Here is a 25,559-nt window from a genome sequence, read left to right as displayed (position 1 = left end):
TGTCTTTACATAATTCCTATATGAAAGTGGAGTATTTGGGGGCCTATCAAACTAATAATCTACCACTGCTCTTTGAGAAAATAATTTTTGGATATGCAGTGAGCATCCACTGTGGGCAAGCCGAGAGATGTGAGGTCATTGTTTTCTAAGGGCCAGGAGAGTGTTTAATCTAAATATACACCCCATGCCATGGAATCCGCCAACCTTATCCCTGCCTCCTTTCTTAGTGCCCTCCCCCCATTTCTGTTTAAGATTGACTATGGCAGGCGATTTGGTGTAAACAAATAACACAACACAATGGTTGCCCTCAAAGACCTGTCAAACTGGGTTGGGGAGACAGAACACAGATGGCTACAAAACAAGCTAAAAATACAAGGCAGTATATAAAAAGCTGCAAATAAATATAAATAGTCAGCATCATTATAGCAGTTCAGAGGAAGGAAGGAGAACAGTAGTCTACAGCGTTGAGCTTCATGAGAGAGACTTGGTGGAGGACTTGTGGATTTCCCTAGGTGGGGGTGGGGTGGGTGGGGAGAGAACTATAAAAAACCTTCAGAAGCAGTTGACAGAAGGAGAGATTCCAGGAGAGAGTGGAAAACAGGCAGGAAAGTGCCCATTTTTGTCTTGCTGGTTGGAAGTGGGCTGAGGCTTATAGTACTGCGTTGAAAATATTATAGATACTTGGCAAAGATTATTATTATTTTTTGGCACAATTGGGATGGTGCAAGTAGTTCATTAAAATGTTGAGAATCTGGTGAAATAAGGTGAAGGGGATTAAGAGTACACTTGAACGCTGAGTAAGATATGAAAGTGTTGAAGCAATTTGTTGTACAGCTGAAACTAATATAACACTGTATGTTAACTACATTGGAATTAAAATAAAATTTAAAAAATTTTTTTTGAGAATCTAAAGAAAGCTTCCAGCACTCTCCTTAGAAAAAAAATCCACCTAGGGCAGCCCAGGTGTCTCAGCGGTTTAGCACTGTCTTCAGCCCAGGGCCTGATCCTGCAGTCCCGGGTTTGAGTCCCACGTCAGGGTCCCTGCATGGAGCTTGCTTCTCCCTCTGCCTGTGTCTCTGCCTCTCTCTCTTTCTCTCTGTGTGGGTCTCTCATGCATAAATAAATAAAATCTTAAAAAAAAATCCACCTATTTGCACATATACATAAAATTTTGCCTGCGTTTCACGGAACACTTTCTTCTACTCCAAGATAAAAAACTTGAGCCACTCACACCCCCGCAATGGGGTGCCTGAGTGGCTCAGTGTTTGAGCATCTCCCTTTGGCTCAGGTCATGATTCTGGGGTCTTGGGATCAAGTCCTGCATAGGGCTCCCGACAGAGAGCCTTCTTCTCCCTCTCTCTCCGTCTCTCATGAATAAATAAATAAAAATCTTAAAAAAAAAAATCAAAAGAGTTGCACCCTAAGACAATCCACTTAGGAAAGACATTAGGCAGGCTTGTAGATCACAGGAAAGTTGTTAGGCCACAGAAGACATAATTAATATTCACTTTTGAGAATCCTCAAACTCTAAAGGAGACTGGAAACAGGTGGGTAAACTGCTCCAGGAGGCCGGGCTGGCATTGCAAACTTTTCCCTCCACGTCTTCAGTTTATGCAGCGTCAGTTCTGTGTCTTTTTTTCCGGAGAAAGGCTCTGACCTGAGAAAAACCAGGTTCTTGAAAATTTGAATCAATGGGATTATTTACGCATGTATAACTGGAATCCGCTCCGAGATGCTGATTTTGCTGCAGAAAAGATACTCTTGCTCCCCACCCCCTCCTTTCTTTTTGACAGTCAGTTAATAAAGACTCAACAATAAGCAGCTGCCAGTGATGTCATTTGGGACTTTGTCCACGGAGCTTGTATTTACAAGCTCGGAGCAACCACGGAGCTGAAGCCCAGGGAGCAAGTCTCCGCAAACTTGCTCCGAATTTGCTGCAAGACTTTGCGGCTGCTTTGGATGTTCAGGAAAACCCAGCGTGTTCTCTTAGCACAGCCTTTTAATGCTTCAAAAATAAACAGAGGATAAACTCGGGAGGAAATTTTTAGCTGGAGAGAGCCGTGCCTGTGTCTGTCCCCAGGACTGTGATATGTGTTGACTGAAGACCTAACTACAAGTAAGGCTTTTTTAATTTAAATTTTAATTTTTTTACTTTACACTCTTGTAACAATTTTTCTTATTTATACAGCTTGTTTTCCTTTTAAAGTGAGATGGTGATGTTTAGGTGTTTCTACAGGCTCTCTGGGCTGCCACAACAAGTATGCGTCTGTTCCTTGTAATTATAGTGCGTTGAATTGCGGGTGGTAGGTGCAGAGGACTCCTCGTCTGGGAACAGGCACCGGGTGTAGATAACACAGAATTTCTAGTCCTCTTTTGCCTCTGCTGGGAGGTTGGATTTTTTTTTTTTTTTTCAGTTGAAAAGCAACCAACCATACAAAAAACTATTAGGTTGACCTAGGAATTTTAATAGAAAACTATAGACTAATTTTTAATTGCTGTGCTGGAAGGGGAAACGCATTTTTTGGGTTTCGTCTCTGATCCTTTCTGTGGTTTATAGATTTCTAATATGCTCATGTTGTTTACAGTGTCTTTCTTGTTCCCTCCTGCCTACACCCTTTCCCCAAACACACACACATACACACCCAGGCTCATTCATTCTTGGGGAATTTGAAAGTATAGAAAAATGTTTTGAAATTGAAACTGTTCCGATCTGGATATTTTCCCACTGAGTTTCTGGAGAAATGTTCACTGTTCTGACTTGTCTTCTGAGTGAGGAACTTGAATTAGTGTACTACTGAAAAAGTCAAATTTTGACACTCCGGTTTGGATTCAAGATCCATACTTCTCTCTGACTTTCCCTCTGACTCTTTAAAACTGCCCAGATATTCTTGGGGGAATCGGAAGAGTGGGCTGCTCGTGCCTCCAGCCTGGATGTAGGCCCCCTCTTTATTACAGTAGCACGGGGCCACCTGGAAGTTCTGCTTTAGGGACGTGTGCGTTTGGCTGTCTGCTGTGTGCTTTGGGCTGCTGGGTTTGCTCTTCAGCGCCTTGCAGTCACTGGCAAATCACAGCTGATTCCTGCCATCTAGAACTGACAGCCCTGCTGCATGGATTGGCAAGAAGTGGCTCTTAGCCTGTTAGCTCCTGTACGCGAACTCTGTGACTCACTCCTGGAGACTCAGCTTTTTCAATTCAGCTGCTCTGTCACTAGCCCAGAAGAGCAGGACAGCCTTCACTACTTTCTGTCTGGTTTCAGAGCATTCTGAGAAGCCAGTGCCAGAACGGTCCTAAATATTCCACCCTTTTCCGTGGATTTCTAGGGTGGGCGACCTCCTGCTTGTTTGTCAGCCCCTGATTTTTTTCCATCAAAGCGCACCCTGCTTGGGTATGGCTCATGTTTTGAAAGTCAGTGCTTTTGGTGACCTTTCATTTAAAATAAGGGATCTGCTACTAAAACAGCTATCACACTACTAGAGCTCATCCTTTTGCAGAAGAAAACCTGAGGCACAAGGAAAGGAAATGATTTGCCCAGAGTCACCTGGAAAGATGGTGGCAGAGCTACAACTAGAAACTCAGTTTCTTGTACTCATCCTGGCTTGCCTTCCACATTTCGATTCCTAAAGATTATAGAAGACTTTGGACCCATGTGTGGTTGCTGGGTCTTATTATAGGAACAGGGCTGTGTGAAGGTGTAGATAAAGTGGTCTGGCCCTGCTCTTGTTTTGTCTTTGGCCTTAAGTATGCTTTTAAATGTCTCTGTTCCTCATTCTTTTTGCTAGGGAGCCAAAGAGATCTCTGATTATTTTGCAGTTGATGGCCAAAAGGCGAAGGGGGGTGATTCTCACAGTTGAAAGTAATGAAGGCATTTGGTGTCATGTACAGGTCACAAGATGTCAGGTGGGTCCCAGCCCTGACATTCTGTGCTTCTGCTTTACTTTCAAGTCTTAGACTTTTTAAAAATTATTTTTTATTGACCACATTTTGCTTTTCTTCCTCCTCTTTGGAGCCCCCCTTGCCGGTAGAACGTTCTCTTCACTTTCTCACTGATTCCTCCTCCCTCTTCCTTCTCTCGCTGTGGCCTGGATCTCACATCCCAACAGTCAGTTTGATCTCACTCACACCCTGCATTGCTTTTCTCTCTGGAGCCTCCCTTGCTTCTGACACCCCTGCCTATCAGATCCTTCCGTGAACTCTTGGAGTTGTAGTGATGATTTCCTTCTTTGGTCCTTCATGATATCTTGCGTTACCTTTTGCTGTGAGATCTGGGGCCCTTTGCCAGATAAATCTCTCTTTCCACTGAAAACAAGAGCTATGTTTTAATACTTCCTATATCATAGCATCAGAGTCTTGTTCAATTTATTTTTATTTTTTTAAAAAGATTTTATTTATTTATTCATGAGAGACGGCGGGGGTGGGGGGGGAGACACAGGCAGAGGGAGAAGTAGGCTCCATGAAGGGAGCCCAATGTGGGACTCGATTTCAGGACTCCAGGATCATGCCCTGGGCCAAAGGCAAATGCTCAACCACTGAGCCACTCAGGTGTCCCTCATTCAATTTATAATAAATAAATGAATATGTGAATATGTTAAACTTAAGTATCCCTTTTCCTTCATCAAACACCCAGGCCTCTGCACTTGGTTGACAAAATTAATACATAACTGTGCTGAGTGGCTTTACATTCTTCAAGGCAAGACTCCCGAGCATGCAAACAGGGCTTTTCCTGAAGTGATATCTGCCAACCTACTCTGGCTCACTCTTCTCCATTCCTCTGCACATACATCCATATTTCTCCTGGAGCTTCCTGGCCTGACAGCTCATCTGAACCTTCCACTGAAGGTCCAGGGGCAGCACTGCATAGTGATGGAGGACTTGGTATCTGGAACTGGACTGCCCAGGCTCACATGCTGCTTCTACCACATTCTGGCTTTACGATCTTGGTTAATTCACTGAACTTTTCCATTTGAATTTCATATCTTTAAGATGTGGCTAATAAGAGTGACTACTTCATGAAGACATGGGGGTGGGTTAAATAAATTAATATAGTGAAAACAGCACAATGCCAGGCACATATTAAGTACTAATGAGTATTAGCTATTGTCATTATTTACCTTGCAGATGCTCATGTCCCACTCCAGACTTCATGAATCAGCATCTCCAAGGTAGGGTTCAGATCCAGACATTGTTAAAAAGTTCCTCAGATGATTTGCATGGAAATAACTGGCTTAGCTACCCACACTGCTTTCTGTTACCTGAACATGCTGGGCTTGTATGTTCTTTCACACCCCTACACCTTTATGGGGTTTTGCCCCGGGCACTTCTCCATCCACCCAATTTATTCTCCAGGGCCTTGCCAATTTGTAATCCCATGCATAGCTCAGCACCTGGCACAGAGTGAGTTTCTAATAAATAATGAATAAAAGTGTATGAATGCATGCTTAATGGGAACTGTAAGAGAAGATTTAACTGTTTTCTTCCCCCTAATCACTATTGAGTCATTACAGGATACCAGGCACATTTCTAAGCTCTTTGCACATGCTGTCTCATTATGACCACTATACACATTTTCCAAGCAAGGGTACTGAGTTTTAGAAAGATGAGGTAATGGGTGAAAGTCACATGAGCAGTAAGAGACAAGATCAGGATTTGAACCCCAAGCCCACAGTCTTAACTTTTCATTGCACTGTTTTATGGATATGAAAAGTTTTTTTTTTTTTTTCCTCATGAGCTTTGCTAATTGGGTAACTTTGATTTTTCTTGTCTTCTGGATTGATTGTATTGGAAGATTCACAACAAATCAACAAATCAGATGAACACTTCTGGTGTCAACTGGTGATTCACATTTTCTAGTTTTTCAGAAATGTCTAAAGCACAAGCCCAGTCTTTTGGTATTAGTTTTTCTTTTAATCTCAGATATGAATCCTCTTGCAGGCTAGCCCAAGATTGTGTTCTTGATATGGGTGTTGGTAGACTGAATTCAGCTTGGTCAAGAGTGTAATCCAGGTGATTCAAGTTAAAAAAGAAAATGGAAGTGATGGTTGGCCAATTGGTTGGTACCTAAGAAGTTTACCAATTGAAGTGGTAGTATTTTGTGATTGTGGATGTAAATAGCCGGAATGGTTGAACACTGGCCAACTCCTAGACTAGAACCAGCTAAACATCAGGTCTCTTATAGCCTTGTTTTTCTCTAACTCTCTAATTCTACAAAGTTTAATGCCTTTGGAACTTAGGATTCCCAGTTGTGTTTTCTTACAGATGAAATAATAAATCTCTCAGATGTATAGAACATTACCCACAACATTTACTATGCCCCAATACATACTTGTCTAATGGAGTGTGTCGTGTTGGTTTGGAAGCCTCAATTACACAAGGTACTTCCCAGTGGTTACATAAATTAATCTTGGTATTTTCAGGGCAAGAAATCAGATCTCTCTTTCTTAGAAATAAACTTTCTGGATTAGTGATTCCTTTGATAGAATTTGGATAGACTATAGGAAACCAATGGACTGAGTTCAAGAGGAAAGTCGCAAACCCAACATTGTAGAATATAAACTCAGTCAATAATATGGCAGATACATATCATGGTGTTGAAAGAAAAGCTATTAGTTCTGAACTGTGGGAACAAATGTTCTTCTGTCAAGATGCATGTCTGATAAACTGCTCTATGAAGGGTACTTGCTTCATTGGGCAAATTAAACCTGATTCAGGTCAGCCCAAAAGGTATGTCTCAAATGGTTCCAATGTCAGTGGTAATGTGTTATTAGAAAAGTTTTAAAAATCAGCGGCATCTGGGTGGCTCAGTCAGTTAAGCATCTGCCTTTGACTCAGGTCATGATCTCAAGCCTGGAGTCAAATCCTGCGTCAGGCCCCTTGCTCAGTGGGGAGCCTGCTTCTCCTCCCTCTGCTACTCCTCCTGCTTGTTCGTGCTCTCTCTCTCTGTCAAATAAATGAATAAAATCTTTAAAAGATATTTTTTTTTAAAAATCAAAGCAATACATGATTATCTTAAAAAGCCAAATAATACTAAAATATTTATGTAAATATGTAATTGCATATAGCATATATAAATATGTACATATATAGTGCTATGTATATGTTTACATTGCATGTGTATATAAAGATCTATATATCTTGCAGTCCCCCAGCCTTCTTCCCCTCTCCATTCCTGTTCCTCAGAGAATTTTTCTACTAAAAGTAGCTGTTTTTTATGTAATGTTTCTAAATAATGCTTTGCATCTATTTATAATAGAAAATTGAAAAAAAATTGATTTACATCCTCTTACTATAGACAGTATATATTTTTTGTATCTCCCACATCTCTCTTCTCCAGTGGAATTCTATCACAATTGTAGATTAACTGTGTCTTTAGTGCTCATTTTTAGTGTTCATTGTTGAGTCAAATAATTTATTATAACATTTCTTTTCTGTTAAAAATATTTTTTATAAGGTTCTTGATTGCCTCATTTAAATTATTTATTTAATTTTCTGGAATCTATAATTAAATTTTTCCATTTGTCCCACCAGCCCCTTGACAAATGTGTCAAAGGTAACCTACTTTTAAAACATTCTTCTTATGTACATAGTTAAGTTCTGAGGTCATCATATACGAATTTTTTTTTTTTTTTTGGTCAGTTATCAAGCAAAGGAACTTAGTTATCAGTGGTGCCTTATCAGAAGCAATTGAAAGAGTCTGCATCCAACATTTTTAAAAAATTCTACTTATAGTCAACTACTCACACTTGAGTAAATGGAAATGATCTGGTTCATTGTAGTTGGTAAATAACATTCATAATTTGGTTTTACGGCTCCACAAATATTCAGTAATTTTAATGTGATAAATATCCTTTGTTTCTGTGCACTATTAACATCTGGAATAGCTTCATCAGAAGAAAGCAAATGATACCTCATGTAAGTTATGAATAGTCAATGAATGGTCCATTCGAAATGACCTTTATATCTTTCCTATTTTCTTCTCACTCATCCTTTCAGCCCAGATTTGTGTAATCCGTAATGTGTGATACTATCATTGGGAGTAGTTAAAATACTTTAAACTGTTTGAAAGAGCCTGTGTTTTTGGAGATTGCCAGTAGAGGGCCTTATTAAACTGAAAAAAACATGTCACATACCAGTTGCAACAGTTACCTCGTTGAAGGCATTTATTTATTTATTTATTTTGAACACCTGATCAAGAGCAGTAAAATTACCAAAGTCATTTTTTTCAAGTGCATTGTAATTCTTTCTATCTGGAGAAATAAGAAGTCTTAACATTTCATTTTAATTGTTTTCTTAGGGGGAAATTGTAGAATTCAGATAGATTATTAATAGCCCATCAATCAAACCAGGACTCTGGATGCCAAAGCATACAATCTATACATGACATTTCTTTTGGAGTTGGAGCACTGGTCTCTGAGCCTTCCGGGATCTAGTATCAGATGTTGAATATGGGAGAAACAAATGATGATTCTCTTATCCTAGGAATTATTTATACTTGCTTCCTACATTTGAGTGAGCCCCATTTCTCAACAAAAATGGGTTTTCTGTTTTCTGCACATGGACCAGAATTTTCTCACTCTGTGATAAGCCCTTGATTTATACACAGGGAAGGAGAATCAAGAGAATATGTGAGAGCGGGAGAGCCTCGTTACGTTCCCTATCACTTTTATTTTCCATGGAGGGAAGCATAGCTGTAGGGAAATGAGCTGACTTTTCTAAAGTCATTCAGTGGATTAGGGCAGGGCTCTTCCCTTCATACTCACTGGCTGTTTTCAGCTCCTCCCACCAACTGAAATCTTTCTCAGAAAGCTCCTTTCTCCCTACCATCCACGTTGGGGCAGCTCCTGCTCCACCAAATGGCCCCACAGGAAGTCTTTTCTTACTTGTTATACACTCTGATAGCCTCAGGTACTTGTTTCCATAGCATTTGTCACTAGTGTAATTAAATGTATGATCAACATTCGATTAAGAACACCTTCCCGTCTAAGCTATAAGTTCCATGAAGGCAAAGTCTTATCTACCCTGTTTAATATTGTAAACTTAGCACCCAGAACACTGGCTGGCAAATGGTAGGTACCCAACAAATTTGGGGGGAATGGATGGATATAAACAAGTTTTCTGATTTTGATTTAATGCTTTGGCCTCTCCATTTTTATACTTATGAACACATTCCTTTTTATACTCCATCTAGGACATTCAGATCTCATGACATTCAAATGCCTGTGGACTCAAGGCACAAAGGCATGGCATTATTTATTTTTTTTTACCTAATTTAATTTTTTTTTAATTTTAATCATTTTTAAAAGATTTTTATTTGAAAGAGTAAGAGAGAGAGAGAGGGAGGGAGAGGGAGAACAAGCAGGAGAGAGGGGCAGAGGGGGAGGGAGAGAGAGAAGCAGATACCCCACTGACCAGGGGAGCTTGATGCTAGGATAGATCACAGGATCCGGAGATAGTGACCTGAGCCAAAGGCAGACACTTAACCTACTGAGCCACCCAGGTGCCCCCTTTTAACCTAACTTTCAATGATGAGTGCCTGTTTATTTCTAGTCATGTAAATTTCAGTATTCATGGCATTTATCAGATGGGAGCTCTAAAGTCATGAGAATAAATGAAGAAGAGAAGAGACAAGGATTTCTCTTCTCTTATTGATGAGGACAGTGATTAGAAAGAGGATAATGTCTTAAACTGAGTAATGTACCCTTTTATGTTTCCCAGGTTGGGCTGGAGATGCTCTGATACCTTTTTCCTGAAAGACTGCATCACATATTAGGAAGATCAGGACCTTTGGAGTCAGTTAACAGAGTAACAGAAACAAATAGACACAGCTCAGGCCTATGTGGCATTTACCCTTGGGTATTCCTGGACTTCAGTTTCTGTTTTGATCTTTATTGATGTGGGGTGTGTTATTTAACTTCACTGAACACAGTTTCCTTGTCCATAAAATGTAGTAATAGCAATAATATATTCACCTAATATTTATGAACTACTTTCAATATGTCAGGTCCTGTTGTACTTTCTACTAATGCTGTCTCATCTAATCCTCGAGATAGCCCTCTGAGATAGTATTCCTCTGACTCCTATTTTCTAAATGAGAAAACCAACGTACTGAGAGGTCAGTTTGTTCCAGATTGCCCAGTAAGACTTTGACCTGGATATTTTGATTCTATTACAGCCTTATAGGATCATTGTGAGGATTAAATGAGATGAGGTACCTAGAGTGCCAGCAAAAAAATAGACTCACAGTACATAGTGACCAATATCACCATTATTGGCTTCTCATTGTTGATGACATTATGGGCCCTTGTAAGTAGGTGATTGCTAGAAGGAGATGGGAGGGCTGATGACAACACTATGCATCCAGGTCATAGCGACTTGTTGTGTAATCCCAACACCAAATGTCAAGAGCCTCACCTGCCCAGCATTTTGTCACATACCAGTATTTGCAGCTCCAAACAACTACCAAGAAGACTGTCCACTCCCAAACCCCTCCTGGCCATGAATGCATTTATTATGTTCTCACCATATGGACATATTTTTCTTTTTTTTTTTTTTTTTTTTTTTTGTTTATGATAGTCACAGAGAGAGAGAGAGAGAGGCAGAGACATAGGCAGAGGGAGAAGCAGGCTCCATGCACTGGGAGCCCGATGTGGGATTCGATCCGGGTCTCCAGGATCGCGCCCTGGGCCAAAGGCAGGCGCTAAACCTCTGCGCCACACAGGGATCCCTGGACATATTTTTCATTGCGCAACACATTGCATCTGTTTACGTGATGCCCCAGCTTTATTAGCTCTGAGTTTTGTTTAGCAAAAGTGCCAGATCCTGTGGTCTTTTGTACGTGTAAAACTGCTTATTTGAAGTATAGTGGAACAAGGTTATGGAGTAGGATGGGGATATAAGGAGTGTCTAGCTCCTTTTGATGAGGCCTTTCTTAGATACACTTTTTTTTGCATTCCTGGGAACCAACTTCCCTAGCTCTTCCTGCCCCCATCTCCTCCCCATCTCTGTCACCCTTACCCCACCTTACTTCTCCATCCCTATTTCTCTCAATCTTACCCCTCTCTCCATCTCTCCTTCTATTTTCTTTTTTTTTCTTTTCTTTTTTCTTTTTTATTTTTTTTGCCATTCTCCTTCATCTTCATTTCTCTCTCCTTCTCATGCTCCCCAGAAAGGAGAGCCGAGGGGAAGTGAAGATGGTGGGAGTTTCTTAGCAGACTGGAAGATAAAGAAGGGAGTCAGTTCAGTCTTCCCACTTCTTCATAAACTTCAGAACCCCTAGGGCCTCTTTATAATACCGATCCTATTAAAGAACACATCCAAAATCCAAGCCCAAGAGACAAACCAAAGAGGCAGCAGCATGGTGCGGTGGAATGTAACTTGGAAGGAGAATTGAACAACCCTGCCTTTAAACCACCATAAGCCAGCTGTAGGATCATGTGGCCCCACCTGCAAAGTGAAGGCAGAGATCAGATAGTCTCAAGCCCATATCTGGACCTGTGATCCCGTTATTCCTTAACACACAATGACCACAGTCTGACTCACCATATAGACAATTATCCAAAGCACTGAGGAGCAGAGCCCCTCCCCCCAGGACAGTGGGCACAGGTCTGGGCTGCGTGTGTGGGGGCTCTTGCAGTGTTTGTGATCCCCAGAAGTCCCATTCTCCCAAAGTGCTGAAGTGATTCGTCACTGCACAATGCTGTGTGTCCTCACAACAGATGTTAAAGGATCACCCTTGAAAGGGTGTTTCCCCAAAGCATTTAATTATAACCTCCACAGAAGATTAACAGATGTTATAATTGTCTTTACTCTTTGATTAAATAGTTTCTGCATGAGTGGCTTTCTTAGATTTTCCTTCTCTGTTTTGTGTGATCCTTATAAAGAGCAGACATGTGTCTTCAATTTTTTAGAGAGAGTCCTTCAACGGGCTTGGGAAGAGTTTTCCCAGATTCATAATTTCATACTTTCCTATTTATATCTACCTATCTATTTCTATTTAGAAAACCTGGGACAGGGTGGGCTGTACTTGTATAAACTGAATCATTGGTTACAAAGGCAGCTGGTGATAGTGAATATGAATATGGTCAAGAAGCTGGCCTCTCTCTTTATCGTTTGTCCATGGAGGTTACTGATGCCCGTAAATATTCTCTGGGAAGAACTGCAAAGTGGAAGAGAAAAATTCAGCAAACCTTGTGCATGCCAGGTGCCAAGTGTGCAAATGAGTGTGTGAGCAGAGAGAAAAACAGCATTCATGATATGAAATTCTGTAGATTTTTTACAGTATTTGCTCTGGAAAGATAAGTTATCAGTCAGGAGCCTTATCAACGTCGAAAGCATTATTTTCATGCCATGGTGTAGGACTCTGAATTCTTTCTTTCCATTAGAGATGTGGTTTGTGTGCTCTTACTTATTTATCTTACCTTCTATTTAGCCCATCAGGAAGGACAATGCCACTAACTAACCTCACATGAATAAGAATGGTTCTTTCTCATCTTCTCATTGTCCATATTAGTATTTCTTCCTTGAGAAAAGAATATTATATGAAAGGGGTGCAGACATTAGGTCAATTTATGGTGATGAAAACAAAAGGAACGGACGTAAGGAATACTGAATCAGTGCTGCGGAGGGGTCAGCTTGCTAACAATCTCCACCTCTCCATATGGAAACATCTGAAAAGGGCTCATAAATCAGGGCAAAGGTCAGTCCTTAGATCAACTTGAAGGAAAAGAGAAAAATAGAATTTGGCTTCACTGGATGAATTAGTATTAAGACTTAAAAAAGGGAAGAAAATACTTGGATTGTTTAATCAAATAGGTCCCAAGTAAATTTCATCTCTTTTATCTGCAATTGCTAAGGACGAGGAGGGAGGAAGAGTATTTTTTAAGTATGCAATGGACACTGAATGTATGTGCTACTAGGGAATCAAAAGGGAAAGTACCTCTCTTTATGGGGTTCACAACATGTTGGAGGAGGAGGTAGTCTCACATGGGACATTTAAAGAACACTACAAACCAGTCAATGTGATTAAATGCCAAAGGAGTGAGCAGATCTTTGCCAAATTCAGAGGTTTTATAAGTAGATGACTAGGATCTCGAATATTCTAAAACGCGTATCTCTAATAGCTAAGGAAATTTTATTTATTCAGGTCATTTGGAGGAGGTAGAGGATTTTTAAACTTTTTTTAAGGTATAATATACATGTAGTAAATGCACCTAAGTATACAGCTTGCCAAATGGTTACAACCTGAATACGCCTGTATTACCAGCTGTCAGACCAAGAAACAGTAGCATCTCAGAAGCCTTCCTCAAGTTCCCTTTCAGTTACATCCGTAAGGTAATCTGCATGCTGACTTCTGGTAGCATAGATGAATTTTGGCTGTTCTTAAACTTTATATGAATGGAATCACATATTATATATGATATTCCATCATAACAAATTGTATGGTGTAATTCATCCACATTACATATCACATTTCAGGCTCATTGCTGTATAATATTATATTGCATGACTATATTTATATCATAATATGTCTTTTCTGCTGTTGGTGGGCATTTGGATAGTTTCCAGTTTGGGATCATTACCAGGGGTGCTGCTGTGAATATTCTAGGGCATGTCCATTGGTGAACAAATACACACACACATTACTTTCACTACTACTTAAGGATATAAATTAAAGAGAAGCAATTGTAAACTAATATTAAGTAGGACTTTTTGATCATTTGAAAATCCATAGAAGGAATCTGGGACCTTATGAATTGTTCCTTGTCCCTGGAAGTGCTCAGACAATGATGGGACTGTCATCATTGAGGCAGACTGAGGTGGAGGATTCCAAGGCCTCTTCCATCTACAGGCTTTGTAAATCTAAACTAGTAAGCTCTATGGAAACTGAAAGAGGAAAGGGGTTGGTGTGTACCAAATAGTCAGACTGTGGAAGACAAGACACAAGTAAACAGGAGTGATTTGGTGATGCCGTGCATAAGGGCAGAGGCCACTGGAGGAAGGCAGGCAGCTATGTGGGCCTGAGCAGGAAGTGGTGGAATTGAGTACGGTCATAAAAAGAGATAATATATTCATGGATGGAAGAAAGTGAAGAAGTTTGCATGCCACGGCAGGTGTATTTTAAAATATATCTGTACAGTCAATGTGGGGCTCGAACCTACAACCTGAATCATGTGCTCTTCTGACTGAGCCAGCCAATCACTCCCTCTGCACATAGTTTAGAGTGTGAGTACCATGTTGGTGGACACGGTTTACTCTACTGAATGCTTAGAACAAATAATGAGCACCAGAAAGCAAAGTAGAGGCTTTAACCAACCCTGTCAGAGATCAAATGATGCCTATAAGATGTCCTGAGGAATAGCTGTTCCATAGGGAAGTGGCCTGATAAATCCTACTGAGGGTGACAAGAATGAGGCAACATTTCTGTGGGACCCATTGGTTGCTACGTGGTGCTTAAACTTGGATTCCTGCCCCTTCCACACGTTTGATTCATCTGATTTCTAACTTGAGTTTGTTTGCACTTCAGTGTTCTCATTTCCCCTGGAATAGCTCACCGTGTCTCTTCATGATTAATCTCTCTTATGGGTACCCCAGTCACCAGCCCATGGACCTGCTATTGACCAAGCACCCCAATGAACTCTGTTCCTATCATTGCTGATTCCCCTACATTATGGGGACAAGGTGGTGGCAAAAACATCTCCCACTTGACAAAGAATTATTTTGGATCAAATTTCAACCATGTCTTATTTTTTCTACTTTCACACCATATCATTTCATGATTTCTATGTAAAGGAATATACATGATATTTTTATCATGTGTAAGTCCGTACTGGAAACTGATCAGAGAGTACTAGGAAATGTGATCATGTCTCCTTTTTACTTCAGCTGCCAGGAAGCTCAGAGCCAAATTTACATATTTACACATGCTCTGTTGACTCCTATATCTTGCATATTTGCAGTTTTCTTCATCTCATCTTTGTACTTTATCATAGACAGAACTCTATGACGGACCTCAACATGCCAGCCCCCCTGTTACACATGAACCTGGAGCATAATCCCCTCCCTCTTGAGGGTGGGCAGAGCCTGAGAATATGATGGATGTCACCCCAGTGATTATGTTACATTACATGGCAAAGGTGGAGGGATTTTTGCAAATGTAGTTAGGGTCCCAACAGTTGACTTTGAGTTATAGGAAGAGAGATTTTCTCGGGTGGGCCTGACCAAATCTGGCAAATCCCTTCAAGAGAGCCTCAAGGTCAGAGAACTGAAGTCTCAGAGATTCTCTTGTTGATCTTGAAAAAGCAAGTCATGACGAGTTCTGAAGATGTAGGGGGTAAGATGGTCTGCCAACGGCCACATGAACTCAGAAGAAGACTCCAAGTCTCAGATGAGAGCTCAGACCTGCTGACACCTTGATTTCAGCCTTATGAGACGAGAGCAGAGGTCCCAGCTAAGCTTGTTCTTAGATTCCTGACCCATGGAAGCTGTGCCATAATAAATGTATATTATTTCAAGCCATTCATTTCACAATAATTTGTTACACAGCAAGAGAGAACTAATACATACATTTCACTCATCTCTATTTCAACTTTATCTTTTATTTATTGTGTGTGTGATCTCTTTAATTTCTCTGTGATTTGATTATAGTTGAATGGGTCAAGGATTAAATTAAATATGTCCCAGGGCCCCTCACAGCTACTTCACAATGACTAGGGACCGTGGTCTTCTCCATGGCATTAGGGTCCCTCTTACTTCTGTGATTTGGCTTGTGCATCTATCTCTGCCTTGAATGCCCTCTGTCCTCAGCTCCACCTATCTAACCTCCATCCAAAATTAGAGGCTCAGCTTGGGTATCCCATCCTCCATAATTCTTGCAATCTGGTTTTTTGGAGGATCCCTCCCCCATATTTCTAAATCCCTACAGCTATGGCTTCAAGTCTCAGAGCTCACAGCACCCTAATCACTTTAGGGAGATTTTAAGACCAGAGATTCCCAGAATTCCCTCTCTCTGCCTGTTCTAGGAATTTGGGTTCATTATGAAATTTTTGAAAACCTTCCTAGTGATATCATTGGGCAGCTAGGTGTGGGAATGGTTGCCCTCTTCTTATACAACAGAGTCTTGGGACTCTGTACATAGTGTGGCATGTAATTTACTGCCTGTGTTTAAAACTATAAAACTTTAAGCCAAATTTATATATTACTTCTAGCCTGGACAGCATGTTTTTTATTTCTTTATTTAATCTTAACCCTCGTTTTATTGTTTTCCTGCTTGTATTTTCCCTTTGGCTTTACATCCCCAATTATTTATTTTATCATTTTTTGTGTGTATATTTTATTTTTTGTTTTTGTTTTTTTTATTTTATTTTATTTTTTTTTATTGGTGTTCAATTTACTAACATACAGAATAACACCCAGTGCCCGTCACCCATTCACTCCCACCCCCCGCCCTCCTCCCCTTCTACCACCCCTAGTTCGTTTCCCAGAGTTAGCAGTCTTTACGTTCTGTCTCCCTTTCTGATATTTCCCACACATTTCTTCTCCCTTCCCTTATATTCCCTTTCACTATTATTTATATTCCCCAAATGAATGAGAACATATAATGTTTGTCCTTCTCCGACTGACTTACTTCACTCAGCATAATACCCTCCAGTTCCATCCACGTTGAAGCAAATGGTGGGTATTTGTCATTTCTAATAGCTGAGTAATATTCCATTGTATACATAAACCACATCTTCTTTATCCATTCATCTTTCGTTGGACACCGAGGCTCCTTCCACAGTTTGGCTATCGTGGCCATTGCTGCTAGAAACATCGGGGTGCAGGTGTCCCGGCGTTTCATTGCATCTGTATCTTTGGGGTAAATCCCCAACAGTGCAATTGCTGGGTCGTAGGGCAGGTCTATTTTTAACTGTTTGAGGAACCTCCACACAGTTTTCCAGAGTGGCTGCACCAGTTCACATTCCCACCAACAGTGTATGAGGGTTCCCTTTTCTCCGCATCCTCTCCAACATTTGTTGTTTCCTGCCTTGTTAATTTTCCCCATTCTCACTGGTGTGAGGTGGTATCTCATTGTAGTTTTCATTTGTATTTCCCTGATGGCAAGTGATGCAGAGCATTTTCTCATATGCATGTTGGCCATGTCTATGTCTTCCTCTGTGAGATTTCTGTTCATGTCTTTTGCCCATTTCATGATTGGATTGTTTGTTTCTTTGGTGTTGAGTTTAATAAGTTCTTTATAGATCTTGGAAACGAGCCCTTTATCTGATATGTCATTTGCAAATATCTTCTCCCATTCTGTAGGTTGTCTTTGAGTTTTGTTGACTGTATCCTTTGCTGTGCAAAAGCTTCTTATCTTGATGAAGTCCCAATAGTTCATTTTTGCTTTTGTTTCTTTTGCCTTCGTGGATGTATCTTGCAAGAAGTTACTATGGCCGAGTTCAAAAAGGGTGTTGCCTGTGTTCTTCTCTAGGATTTTGATGAAATCTTGTCTCACATTTAGATCTTTCATCCATTTTGAGTTTATCTTTGTGTATGGTGAAAGAGAGTGGTCTAGTTTCATTCTTCTGCATGTGGCTGTCCAATTTTCCCAGCACCATTTATTGAAGAGACTGTCTTTCTTCCAATGGATAGTCTTTCCTCCTTTATCGAATATTAGTTGCCCATAAAGTTCAGGGTCCACTTCTGGATTCTCTATTCTGTTCCACTGATCTATGTGTCTGTTTTTGTGCCAGTACCACACTGTCTTGATGACCACAGCTTTGTAGTACAACCTGAAATCTGGCATTGTGATGCCCCCAGATATGGTTTTCTTTTTTAAAATTCCCCTGGCTATTCGGGGTCTTTTCTGATTCCACACAAATCTTAAAATAATTTGTTCTAACTCTCTGAAGAAAGTCCATGGTATTTTGATAGGGATTGCATTAAACGTGTATATTGCCCTGGGTAACATTGACATTTTCACAATATTAATTCTGCCAATCCATGAGCATGGAATATTTTTCCATCTCTTTGTGTCTTCCTCAATTTCTTTCAGAAGTGTTCTATAGTTTTGAGGGTATAGATCCTTTACATCTTTGGTGAGGTTTATTCCTAGGTATCTTATGCTTTTGGGTGCAATTGTAAATGGGATTGACTCCTTAATTTCTCTTTCTTCAGTCTCATTGTTAGTGTATAGAAATGCCACTGACTTCTGGGCATTGATTTTGTATCCTGCCACGCTACCGAATTGCTGTATAAGTTCTAGCAATCTTGGGGTGGAGACTTTTGGGTTTTCTATGTAGAGTATCATGTCATCGGCGAAGAGAGAGAGTTTGACTTCTTCTTTGCCAATTTGAATGCCTTTAATGTCTTTTTGTTGTCTGATTGCTGAGGCTAGGACTTCCAGTACTATGTTGAATAGCAGTGGTGAGAGTGGACATCCCTGTCTTGTTCCTGATCTTAGGGGAAAGGCTCCCAGTGCTTCCCCATTGAGAATGATATTTGCTGTGGGCTTTTCATAGATGGCTTTTAAGATGTCGAGGAATGTTCCCTCTATCCCTACACTCTGAAGAGTTTTGATCAGAAATGGATGCTGTATTTTGTCAAATGCTTTCTCTGCATCCAATGAGAGGATCATATGGTTCTTGGTTTTTCTCTTGCTGATATGATGAATCACATTGATTGTTTTACGGGTGTTGAACCAGCCTTGTGTCCCAGGGATAAATCCTACTTGGTCATGGTGAATAATTTTCTTAATGTACTGTTGGATCCTATTGGCCAGTATCTTGTTGAGAATTTTTGCATCCATGTTCATCAGGGATATTGGTCTGTAATTCTCCTTTTTGGCGGGGTCTTTGTCTGGCTTTGGAATTAAGGTGATGCTGGCTTCATAGAACGAATTTGGAAGTACTCCATCTCTTTCTATCTTTCCAAACAGCTTTAGGAGAATAGGTATGATTTCTTCTTTAAACGTTTGATAAAATTCTCCTGGGAAGCCATCTGGCCCTGGACTCTTGTGTCTTGGGAGGTTTTTGATGACTGCTTCAATTTCCTCCCTGGTTATTGGCCTGTTCAGGTTTTCTATTTCTTCCTGTTCCAGTTTTGGTAGTTTGTGGCTTTCCAGGAATGCGTCCATTTCTTCTAGATTGCCTAATTTATTGGCGTATAGCTGTTCATAATATGTTTTTAAAATCGTTTGTATTTCCTTGGTGTTGGTAGTGATCTCTCCTTTCCCATTCATGATTTTATTAATTTGAGTCTTCTCTCTCTTCTTTTTAATAAGGCTGGCTAATGGTTTATCTATCTTATTAATTCTTTCAAAGAACCAACTCCTGGTTCTGTTGATCTGTTCCACAGTTCTTCTGGTCTCGATTTCATTGAGTTCTGCTCGAATCTTTATTAGCTCCCTTCTTCTCTTGGGTGTAGGATCTATTTGCTGTTTTTTCTCTAGCTCCTTTATGTGTAAGGTTAGCTTTTGTATTTGAGTTCTTTCCAGTTTTTGAATGGATGCTTGTATTGCGATGTATTTCCCCCTTAGGACTGCTTTTGCTGCATCCCAAAGATTTTGAACGGTTGTATCTTCATTCTCATTAGTTTCCATGAATCTTTTTAATTCTTCCTTAATTTCCTGGTTGACCCTTTTATCTTTTAGGAGGATGGTCCTTAACCTCCATGTGTTTGAGGTCCTTCCAAACTTCTTGTTGTGATTTAGTTCTAATTTCAAGGCATTATGGTCTGAGAATATGCAGGGGACAATCCCAATCTTTTGGTATCGGTTCAGACCCGATTTGTGACCCAATATGTGGTCTATTCTGGAGAAAGTTCCATGTGCGCTTGAGAAGAATGTGTATTCAGTTGAGTTTGGATGTAAAGTTCTGTAGATATCTGTGAAATCCATCTGGTCCAGTGTATCATTTAAAGCTCTCGTTTCTTTGGAGATGTTTTGCTTAGAAGACCTATCGAGTATAGAAAGAGCTAGATTGAAGTCACCAAGTATAAGTGTATTATTATCTAAGTATTTCTTCACTTTGGTTATTAATTGATTTATATATTTGGCAGCTCCCACATTCGGGGCATATATATTGAGGATTGTTAAGTCCTCTTGTTGAATAGATCCTTTAAGTATGATATAGTGTCCCTCTTCATCTCTCACTACAGTCTTTGGGGTAAATTTTAGTTTATCTGATATAAGGATGGCTACCCCTGCTTTCTTTTGAGGACCATTCGAATGGTAAATGGTTCTCCAACCTTTTATTTTCAGGCTGTAGTTGTCCTTCTGTCTAAAATGAGTCTCTTGTAGACAGCAAATAGATGGGTCCTGCTTTTTTATCCAGTCTGAAACCCTGCGCCTTTTGATGGGGTCATTAAGCCCGTTCACATTCAGAGTTACTATTGAGAGATATGAGTTTAGTGTCATCATGATATCTATTCAGTCTTTGTTTTTGTGGACTGTTCCACTGAACTTCTTCTTAAAGGGGAATTTTAAGAGGCCCCCTTAAAATTTCTTGCAGAGCTGGTTTGGAGGTCACATATTCTTTTAGTTGCTGCCTGTCTTGGAAGCTCTTTATCTCTCCTTCCATTTTGAATGAGAGCCTTGCTGGATAAAGTATTCTTGGTTGCATGTTCTTCTCATTTAGGACCCTGAATATATCCTGCCAGCCCTTTCTGGCCTGCCAGGTCTCTGTGGAGAGGTCTGCTGTTACCCTAATACTCCTCCCCATAAAAGTCAGGGATTTCTTGTCTCTTGCTGCTTTAAGGATCTTCTCTTTATCTTTGGAATTTGCAAGCTTCACAATTAAATGTCGAGGTGTTGAACGGTTTTTATTGATTTTAGGGGGGGATCTCTCTATTTCCTGGATCTGAATGCCTGTTTCCCTTCCCAGATTAGGAAAGTTTTCAGCTAGAATTTGTTCAAATACATATTCTGGCCCTCTGTCCCTTTCGGCGCCCTCGGGAACCCCAATTAAACGTAGGTTTTTCTTCCTCAGGCTGTCGTTTATTTCCCTTAATCTATCTTCATGGTCTTTTAATTGTTTGTCTCTTTTTTCCTCAGTTTCCCTCTTTGCTATCAACTTGTCTTCTAGGTCACTCACTCGTTCTTCCACCTCGTTCACCCTCGTCGTTAGGACTTCTAGTTTGGATTGCATCTCATTCAATTGATTTTTAATTTCTGCCTGATTAGCTCTAAATTCTGCAGTCATGAAGTCTCTTGAGTCCTTTATACTTTTTTCTAGAGCCACCAGTAGGTGTATAATAGTGCTTCTGAATTGGCTTTCTGACATTGAATTGTAATCCAGATTTTGTAACTCTGTGGGAGAGAGGACTGTTTCTGATTCTTTCTTTTGAGGTGAGGTTTTCCTTCTAGTCATTTTGCTCAGTGCAGAGTGGCCAAAAGCAAGTTGTATTGGGAAAAAGAGAAAAAGAGAGGAGAGAAAGAAGGAAAGAAAAGAGAAAGAGAAAAAAAAAGGGAAGAAAAAGAAAAAAAAAAAGAAAAAAAAAAAGAAGAAAAAGAGAAAGAAAAAGAAAGGAGAAAAAAAGGGGGTGGGGGAAGGAAACAAATCAAAAAGCAAAACAAAACAAAAACAAAAACAAAAACAAACAAACAAAAAAAGAACCACCGGGGAGTATCTTCTGATTCTGTGTTCTTTAAGTCCCTTGGCTTCTCCTGGAAGTTGTCCGTCTAGCTGGTGTTCTGGGGGAGGGGCCTGTTGTGCTGATTTTCAGGTGTTAGCAGTTGGGGGAGCTGCTGTGCCCCTGCCTGGTGCAGGGCTCAGTGGGGGTTGTTTACCCCGTGAGGCCGCAGGAGGAACAGCCCCAGTGGCGGGGCAGCTCTGGAACCTGGATTCAGCTCCTGCAGGAACTCCGTCTGCAGGGCCTGGAGGCTCCGGGGCGGGGCCGCTGATCTGCTCAGCTGGGGCAGGAGCGTCCTTGCTGTCCTGGGCCCTCCCGGCCTCTGCCTGTCCCGTGGGGAGGCCGGATCCTGGGCTGTGTCCCGGCGCCCTGTGCTCCGGAGCCTGCGCTGTTGGATTCGCGCTCCCGGGCCACGCAACCCCCTCCGCGGAGCCGCCGCCCGAGCCCCTTCAGCTGCTCCGGGTCCCGCCGGTCCCGCCGTGCGCGCTGCAGCCCTTAGGGAGCTCGGCGCACTCTCCTGGGCGCGCAGTTGCTGTTACTGTCCCCGGGAGCCCGAGGGCATCCCCGCCCTCCTGGGTCCTGCTCCACCTCCCCGCGAGCCCCTTTCCCCCGGGAAGGTCGGTGCAGCTCCTGCTCCTCCGGGACGGGGCTCTCCTGTCCTGGGGACACTCGCCCCGGCCTCAGCCCCGGCTCCTCGCGGGGCCCCTTCCCCTTGGAGGCCTTTGTTCCTTTATTTCTTTTTCCCCGTCTTCCTACCTTGATAGATGCGCGAACTCTTCTCACTGTAGCATTCCAGCTGGTCTCTCTTTAAATCTCAGGCCGAATTCATAGATTTTCAGGATAATTTGAAGGTTTTCTAGGTAGTTTGGTGGAGACAGGTGATTTGGGGACCCTACTCTTCCGCCATCTTGCTCCTCTAGCTGTGTGTATATTTTTGTAGGTAATTGCAAATCCTCAGCGGAAAGGAAGCCAGAAATAAATAAATGAATAAGCAGAAAACCAATGTACTCTTCCTTAATACTTTAGTGTACAGGAATAGTGTTTCCCTGGCAACAGTAAAATGTCCTAAACCATGTACTCTGACTTATACTTTCCTCATGCCTTCATCATAGCCTGTACATTGTGAGTATATAGGGACAGCATTCAGAAAACTCAAGGATGGGGATCCCTGGGTGGCTCAGTGGTTTAGCACTGCCTTTGGCCCAGGGAGTGATCCTGGAGTCCCAGGATCGAGTTCCACATCAGGCTCCCTGCATGGAGCCTGCTTCTCCCTCTGCCTGTGTCTCTGTCTCTGTCTCTGTCTCTCTCTCTCTCTCATGAATAAATAAATAAAATCTTAAAAAAAAAACTCAAGGATGATGATGACTGATAAGAAAAGGTTCTTGCTTTGTACCAATGGTGTTCCTTCCTCTATTTTCTACCTCTCTCTGTCTCCTTCCTTACCTCTTTCTTACATTTTTTGAAGCATTAAACAAAGAATTGCCTTTTCCCCTAGACTCCTGTATTAGAGCACCATGCATAGATAAGGTTTTTGAATAAATGAGAGGACTCTGTGCCTCTCAGAGTGTTTCATCTTCCTGAAATGGCTTTCCACTGAGGTGTTTTTGTGTTGTTGTAGTTTCCTGGTTCTGTGGACAGATACATTCTAGACACAGGGATGGGAATGGACCCCTCAATGACCTGGCACTACTCTTTTCCCTTTCAAAGCCCCATTGAATGTGCTGCATTCAGAGTGGCAACCATGCCTTTATATCAAAGCACACATCCCTGATATCACTTGAAATGTTATAGATAAAAAAAATTCTACAGTTCAAGCTGTATATGGTAAATGAAACATAATTGAGTGGGGTAGCAGATTTATCCTACGGAGTTGAAAATTGCTCTAGGGAAGTTCTACAGAGGTAGGCATTGTAGAAAATCTGATAAATTGTACTCATCTAAATTTTCCTTTTAGGATTTTACAACTGGTTTAGAAATATATAATCTCTTGGGCAATGATAAGTCCCCTGACGGTTTCTCTTTACTTGTCCTTTCTGTAAATCTCTTTTTACATAGATTCTCCTCAGTGGGATACTTTTCTACCATTGGTTTTCAATGTATTTGACTATATCAGAAGGTCTGAACTGAGCCAGAGGGGCATGGTGAGATGTGCTCTCTGTGTGTGTGTGTGTGTGTGTGTGTGTGTGTGTGTGTGTAAGAGAGAGAGAGAAAACACAGGCCCATGCAGGGGTGTGCATATGAGCATGTGTGTTTGAGTTTCCAGGCTTCTGTTTCTGCCATTTCAGTTAGACAAAACAGCAGTGTTATTTTATATATCCTCAGATTTCCAAGTTAAACTAAGTAAACTTAAAAGGCACTTTATCAAACTATTATCAAGTAAAATAGTTCCAGGGTAATTTTAACTAGTGGCCTTAATCTTTTCTACTATAATCAGAAGTACTTTTGCTTAATTAAGACATTTTTTATGCTATTTTCTTCAATATCATTGGGTTATTCTTAAGCCTTTATATTTTTTTTTCAAAGATAAGTACGTGGACCATTGAATTCTGGCCCGCATCCTTCCTATGTCTTGTAAGGATATAAAATTTTCCTCTGTGACTTCCAAACGTTTCAGTTTTGTTTCTTAGGTGCAGTAGATGTATACTTAGTGAGTGCTAATGGAAACAGTATAGGATGTAGATCCTTGGAGTTAGCATCTAGCATGTAGACATGCTCACTGTGGTGACCGCCAGAGCTAATTGGTTGTGGAGGCTGCCTTGGAGGCAGCCATTGGAACCCATCATATACTATACCACGATGCCCAGCAGTTGAAATAAAAACGTATTATTTTCAGAGACCACACCGATCTTATAGGTTCCATCACCACCTTCAATTTCTGCCTTGGCCCTCAGTTTATTAAATCTGTGCTGACCACAGGCAGAGAGAAGTAGAAACCTATGTGTTGGTCAGTTTCCTTGATAAAGAAACCCCATCCTGGGAACCACCATGCATATTAGGCAACCCAACTGAGCTATTTCTGCATCTCCTGCCACATTGACTTCAAACGGGAACAGGCAGAAAGTTTGCCAAGACTAGCTTAAGCAATAAGTTTTATATTGTGTAACAGATAATAAAGGAAATTGAATGAAGAAAAAAATAATTTAGCCTCCAATTCTCCACACCAGCTGTCTTCAATACTTGGTTGCATGTCTCCCTGCTTCCTTTTGGGTGTGACCTTCCTGAGATTCAATTGAGATTTTGCATAAGGCCTGTTGTCCAGAGATCCAAAGCAGCTCTGCCTTCCGATGAACTCTTAATCAGACTTTCAGAACTATTGAGAATTACCCTTACAAGTGAAGGCGTGATTCACAGGGCACTGAAAAATGGGGGTATGAGAGTTCTGGGTTAATGACAGGATGAGTTGAAAGTGAATTTTCTGTAGGCAGAGAACACTTTAAGCTAGATATGAATTTGATTCTGAAGGCTGATAATTACATTTCTCGGAACTCGTGGGCATCATTCTCTGCCTTTCTGAACCCAAACCATGAGCAATCATTGGAGCACAGTAAGAAAGTTAGTGATTTAATTTACAGAAATTTGGATGGATTCTAAAATAAAGGGAGCCTTAGCTATTTATCCTAGAACACAGTTTATCTACGTATGTGAAGAAGTATGCTCAAGAATGCACATTGGGGCATCATTTGCAATAATGCTAAGTTATTTGCAATCTAATGCTATCAATAGGGCAAGAGTCAAACAAATAACACTCTCTTTGCGCTATGGAACCATCTAGCCATTAGAAAAATTAAGAAGAGCTATTTGTACCCTCACATGGAAAGACCTCTTTGATATGTTATTAAGTAAAAGAACAAACACAAAACACACGTTGTCAAAAAATATGTGGAACAGGTTACCATTTATGTTTCAAAACCATATATAATTTAACATGTACATACATGATGCTTTAAAAATTCTAGAAAGAT

General features: G+C 40.9%; 1 protein-coding gene across 4 annotated transcripts in view; it reads left to right on the top strand.

Annotated features, from left to right (window-relative positions):
- NCKAP5 (NCK associated protein 5) overlaps positions 1-25,559 on the top strand; it is a 973,837-nt gene that overhangs the window by 89,336 nt on the left and 858,942 nt on the right. Inside the window, exons 1-2 of one of the 4 annotated variants that reach the window (XM_038565024.1) lie at positions 1,835-2,116; positions 5,116-5,159. The exons of 1 other annotated variant lie outside the window; for it this stretch is intronic. The gene's annotated coding sequence lies outside the window, so the exon portion shown is untranslated. Of the gene's footprint in view, positions 1-1,832; positions 2,117-5,115; positions 5,160-25,559 lie in introns of those variants that run through there. 2 more of the 4 variants (XM_038565034.1, XM_038565023.1) reach the window with 2 other exon arrangements.

Source organism: Canis lupus, chromosome 19, assembly GCF_011100685.1.
Source record: "Canis lupus familiaris isolate Mischka breed German Shepherd chromosome 19, alternate assembly UU_Cfam_GSD_1.0, whole genome shotgun sequence".
Taxonomy (NCBI): Eukaryota; Metazoa; Chordata; class Mammalia; order Carnivora; family Canidae; genus Canis; species Canis lupus.
The sequence above is the reverse complement of the archived record's forward strand: the minus strand, read 5'-3'. Positions and strand labels throughout refer to the sequence as shown.